This window comes from Limulus polyphemus, unplaced genomic scaffold (assembly GCF_000517525.1).
Source record: "Limulus polyphemus unplaced genomic scaffold, Limulus_polyphemus-2.1.2 Scaffold1675, whole genome shotgun sequence".
Taxonomy (NCBI): Eukaryota; Metazoa; Arthropoda; class Merostomata; order Xiphosura; family Limulidae; genus Limulus; species Limulus polyphemus.
In genome coordinates, this window is record NW_013667285.1 from 63,893 (window position 1) to 70,174 (window position 6,282).

Genomic DNA, 6,282 nt, shown 5'->3' on the forward strand with positions numbered 1-6,282 from the left:
GTTTTGATAAGCTAGTGATAAAACAAGGACTACAGTATTTTCAATGATAGGTTAATGATAAATTAAACAATATTGTGTTTTGATAAGCCAGTGATAAAACAAGGACTACAGTATTTTCTGTAATAGGTTAATGATAAAGTAAACACTATAGTGTTTTGATAAGCTAGTGATAAAACAAGGACTACAGTATTTTCAATGATAGGTTAATGATAAATTAAACAATATTGTGTTTTGATAAGCCAGTGATAAAACAAGGACTACAATATTTTCGGTAATAGGTTAATGATAAATTAAACAATATTGTGTTTTGATAAGCCAGTGATAAAACAAGGACTACAATATTTTCGGTAATAGGTTAATGATAAAGTAAACACTATAGTGTTTTGATAAGCCAGTGATAAAACAAGGACTACAGTATTTTCGTAATAGGTTAATGATAAAGTAAACACTATAGTGTTTTGATAAGCTAGTGATAAAACAAGGACTACAGTATTTTTCAGTAATAGGTTAATGATAAAGTAAACACTATAGTGTTTTGATAAGTTAGTGATAAAACAAGGACTACAATATTTTCAATGATAGGTTAATGATAAAGTAAACACTATAGTGTTTTGATAAGCTAGTGATAAAACAAGGACTACAGTATTTTCAATAATAGGTTAATGATAAAGTAAACAATATAGTGTTTTGATAAGCTAGTGATAAAACAAGGACTACAGTATTTTCAATAATAGGTTAGTACTAAAGTAAACACTATAGTGTTTTGATAAGCTAGTGATAAAACAAGGACTACAGTATTTTCAATAATAGGTTAATGATAAAGTAAACACTATAGTATTTTGATAAGCCAGTGATAAAACAAGGACTACAGTATTTTCGGTAATAGGTTAGTGATAAATTAAACAATATAGTGTTTTGATAAGTTAGTGATAAAACAAGGACTACAGTATTTTCAATGATAGGTTAATGATAAAGTAAACACTATAGTGTTTTGATAAGCTAGTGATAAAACAAGGACTACAGTATTTTCAATAATAGGTTAGTGATAAAGTATCTTATCAATCAGTGTAACAATATATTTTCTTTATTTGACTTCACTCTATTTACCAAAACTATACAATATACACGAGGTAAAATACTTATTGTCCCCAGTTACCAGCGGCAAGTTTACAGATTTACAACGTTAAAATCCGGGGTTCGATTTCCCTCGATGGACAGAGTACAAATAGCTCATTATGTAGCTTTGCACTAAGAATACTGATGCTTAATGTCACGTCTCCAGTTGACCCAGCAGAAAGTCTTTGGGATTATAACGCTAAAAATTGAGTTTCGATACCCTTTGTGGGCACAACACAGATAGCCCATTGTGTACCTTTGCACTTAACTACAAACAAATCAAAAACAAACTTGTTATCACATAGTACACTGAATTAAAATCGACATGGAGAGTTAATTAGTTCGGGATAATAAAATCCATTGAGTCTGGAGTTACTAAACAAACAAGACGATTTAACTTTAAGTGGGCGACTACTCTATACTACCTATTGTTTCAGGCCAGATTAAAACTGCTTTTGGTCACGTTTGTTGTGGCCCATATTTACTCAACGTGCAACTTCAACCATTAAAATCAGGTTTTCGTGCAACTTTTCAAAGCCCTACGTGTAATTTTCTCACGGAGAGCAAGTACCTTTTGTTAACTCTTCTTAGTGACTTAAAAAATATCAAACGATTTAAAAAAATTTATAATGTGATTTTCTAAACCGCTAGGGAGAATGAACTTGGGTGGGTCAGTGGGAAATTTGGGTGTGCACGGCCCACCCCTTAGCGCCGGCCTTAAAATTATGTCAGCTTTTAGCTTTTGGTTTTTCCACAGTTAAATGTGATATACACGTTTACATTTCTCGACAGAAATAACTAAATAAATCGGACGTAATTGGACTTTCAGCGTTCAGTAGACTTGTGTGGGGAGCAGCCCTGTAAAATTATCTACCTCCTACTCCCAACGAGGAGGAGCTGGAGCCAAGCCTACATAATTTTCAAAAAGAAAACACAACTGAAGAGGAGAAAGCAGCTAGAGACAGGCCAGGTTTGTATGGAACACGTGTAACACGTGTATTGATACAAGTGAAAAGACTAAAGGCGGATTAGAGTTATGAAGAGAGTACGTATTAACTTTGGGCATGATGGTGGGTAAAACAAAATATGCGGCCTAGCTAACTAATGAATGAATATTTGCTGTAAAATTCTTATCAATGCTATAAGTGTAGCTACCAGTTTGGCCACAAATTTTAATTTCATTCCTTTAAGTCACACACTGAATCCTCTTTTGGCTGCACCTTTTTTTCACACCTAAGGTGTTTTTGATTAGATATCATGAATTTTTGTCAATACACACCAAAAATTCAAAGCAATTAAGAAAGTGACACTCGATTAGTAACCAACATTAGCTTTAGAATCGCAACCCTAATATTCGGAACAGACTTTACTTTACAGAACCAGCCAGATTCTTTAAAATATATGGTAGTAGTTTTTCATCTCTGAAACAGTATTAATAGCTTCCCTTATATTAACGCCATGGAATTTGGATTAACAGTTTCTTGTCATCAACACCATGCAATCGGTACAACCGTACAAGCGTCATTATTTATGCTAATTGCTTAAGCTAATATTTTGTGACGCTAAACGTTCTTTAATTAGGATAATTTCATAAAATTTAGTAAATTTGTGCTGAAAAGTTGGCATTGAATGATCAGTAATAACCGTCCACCCGTGTGATTCCTTTGAAAACTTGAGCTAGAAACTGCTAATCTAGTTGCTTGGCCTAACCAATACTAATGTATCTGCACGTCCTTTCACCTTATAGTTTTGCTACTCTTAGTAAGCAGTCTTTAATCCGAATGACAAAAACTAAAAACGGTCAACTTTTACTCTTAGATGAAGCTGTGGTAAAAATGTTAGACCGATAGCTCACGTGACTTTTTACTTAGACGTGCGCAAAAGTTTTCTTTAAATTTGAGCGATTTTTGTTAAATATCTTTGCACATGTGACTTATAGTCACAGTAAATGAGACTCCTAATTGCAGGTTCTAAAGATCTGTCAGTGTACTAAATTTGAAAAAAAAATCCATAAAAGTTAAGTATGTTTTTCTATCAAATAAAGTTTCCATACTTTTGATGCGAAGAAAAAAATAAAGGAAGAAACTCAATCAAAATTGGAGATGTTATATCTCAGGTATTTCTTAATGGATTTCCTTAAAATTTGGTATGTGAAGTAAGAGTTCAGTAGAGCACGTCCAATGACAATATGTTTTAGTTTGGATTGCCACAGTCCGAGATACAGGAGGTGAAAAATCGCTGAACAATCACTCCTGTTAATAACACACAGTGTGTCCTACAGCAGGCTGTTTTGACCGCACAGCACGCCACCGTGTGTCTTGACAAGTAAATAGACAAACAAAGACTAGGGGCAGGTTAGAGTCGTGAGGATAACGTGTGTAAGCATTATATTGATACAAATAAAGAGACGAACAGAGACTGAGATATTTTCACAAGTTTTCCGACGGGTATCAAATAGGTAAACACGCAAATAACAGCATGTTCGATCAAGTAATAAAGGAAGTAGTTATATAACTTGACTGAGCTCCTTAAAGTATAAAATAATGTGTCTGACAAATGTAAATAAATGAACAAAATCTTTACCACAACAACTAAACGGAAAACACAACTTGTGTACGAAATAACAATTTTATTAGGCTCTGTTTACTTCCACGACTTTCTATCCCTCATGATTAGTTTCGGTAGAATTAAATAACGTTGTTCTTTAAGTAAGTCTTCTCTTGGTGATCTTCCAGAACAAGTTGGTTTAAGAAAGCCAGCTCGCCAGATTTCAAAAAAAAACCTTACATCTTAGTAAAACGCCTATAGTTTTTCTCCAGATTTTAGAAGAAACGCTTGTAGTTTTTCTCTCAATATATCAAACACATTAAATTTTGGTTAATAGGTATGCAACCAAAAAAAAAGCCCTTTAGATCTTAGTAAAACGCCTAAAGTTTTTCTCCAGATTTTAGAAGAAACGCTTGTAGTTTTTCTCTCAAACATATTAAATTTTGGTTAATAGGTATGCAACCGAAAAAAATACTTTAGATCTTAGTAAAACACCTCTATTTTCCTCCAGATTTTGGAAGAAACCCTTATAGTTTTTCTCTCAAACCAATTAAATTTTGGTTAATAGGCACGTAACCGTTGATCAACATATAAAGTACGTATTTATATATAAAAAAAGTGACTTTGTTTGTTTGTTTGTTTGTATTTAAACACAAAGCTACATAATGGCTTTTCTATGCTATGTCCACCGAAAACCGGTTTTTAGCGTCATAAGCCTTGAGATTTACCACTGTGGCACTGGGTGCAACATCAATAATAAAACACTAAATAGTACAGAATTTATTTAATTTCTATGAAAAAAACTTGCCACATAAAAGACTATGTACAAATTCATCTAGTAAAGGTCATGGAATAGAATACAAACCTTTAATGAATTTAATTACAGTAAAATAGATTAGAAATATGCAACGAATTATAAGCACCTGGCTTACATTACCATACAATTGAATTAGTAGTGTATACAGTTAATGCTTCTAAGAAAGATGCTACAGTATTTCAGTTCGGTTATGCTACAGTGAGTCGTTCTCAATTCAGAGGTTATTTCCAGTTCATGTGATGACTTTTGATAAGGCAAGATCTTGCAGCATTTTGTCTGGGGGAGGGTAGGTATCGACAGGTCATTATTACAGCAACTGATTACATGTTTGATCTTTTACAACATTAACTCAAAATTCAACAATATTTTGATTAGCTGTGAGTCTGTGAAACGACTATTTCCATTGTTTCGTAGCGAACTCCATTCAACAATATTTTGATTAGCTGTGAGTCTATGAAATGAATATTTCCATTGTTTCGTAGCGAACTCCATTCAACAATATTTTGATTAGCTGTGAGTCTATGAAACGACTATTTCCATGGTTTTGTAGCGAATGCTATTCAACAATATTTTGATTAGCTGTGAGTCTATGAAATGACTATTTCCATTGTTTCGTAGCGAACGCCATTCAACTTCAATGTTTTCAACTTGGTACTTACTCAATGATGAAAACGTTTCCGCTAAGTGGGTAATAGGAGTTCTGTTAAGGGATAAACCATTAGCAGAAAAAGCACCTCAACATGTAACATATGTTTAACATTTTCTTGGTAGTCTCATTTTTACTGGCCGAACAAACTCCACCAAAATATCTCTGCACCCAGACTTCACTTTCATAAGCTTTCCATTTTCAATATGTTACATTTTATTTGATTAACCAATATCTCAAAGTTATAGCCGATAAACATGCCTCTAATACGTATCAAAGGATCTTCAAAATTGGATTTTACCAATTTGTGGTCTTACATCTTTTTTAACTGAGGTGAGATAACAATATTCTCAACTAGTCTTCTGTAGCAACTGATCAAATACATTATAATCCGAACATCTTTTTTTAACTGAGTTGGAACAACAATCTTCTCACTAGTCTTCTGTAGCAACTGATCAAATTCATCATAATCCGAATATCTTTTTTAACTGAGTTGGAACAACAATCTTCCCCACTAGTCTTCTGTAGTAACTGATCAAATACTTGATAATCCGATCTTATCATGGTTATTTTCAATATTTGAGGGTTTATTTTTGTTGCCAAGTTTGATTTTTGTGGAGATGTTGTTTTTTTTTTAATCGTTTTACAGGTGTCATCTGCCTGATATATTCGATTAATTGTACAGATTGTTTTCAACTTGTGGTATCAAAACATCAAATACAAACGATTAATTTTATCTGATATCACACTGACCACCTGTTCTGCAGTATAACTCTGTTATTTGGTCGTCTGGAAAAGAAACGATTCATCCCGATTTTTTAACCCATTGACTACTGATTCACTGTATAGGATACGGCCCGCCTCCGACAATTGAATGCGAGTGTGCCGTATACAGTGTACGGCTGTTACACTTAATAGAGAAGCCATAGTCAATGGGTTAATACTCCTTTGTTACTATAATCCCCAGTGAGACATCAGGTATCAAACGAACGGGTCATTTTATGGAGTTCTGTGTCATTCGACGTCCAAAAGAGTATCGCATATTCTAACTATTTTTGAACCAGCTGTAAATTTCACGTACCAAAAATTCCAGATAACATAGTATTTCTGTGGCATATCTTGTAGCTAAGTGAAATGATTTTAGATGAAAGTAAAT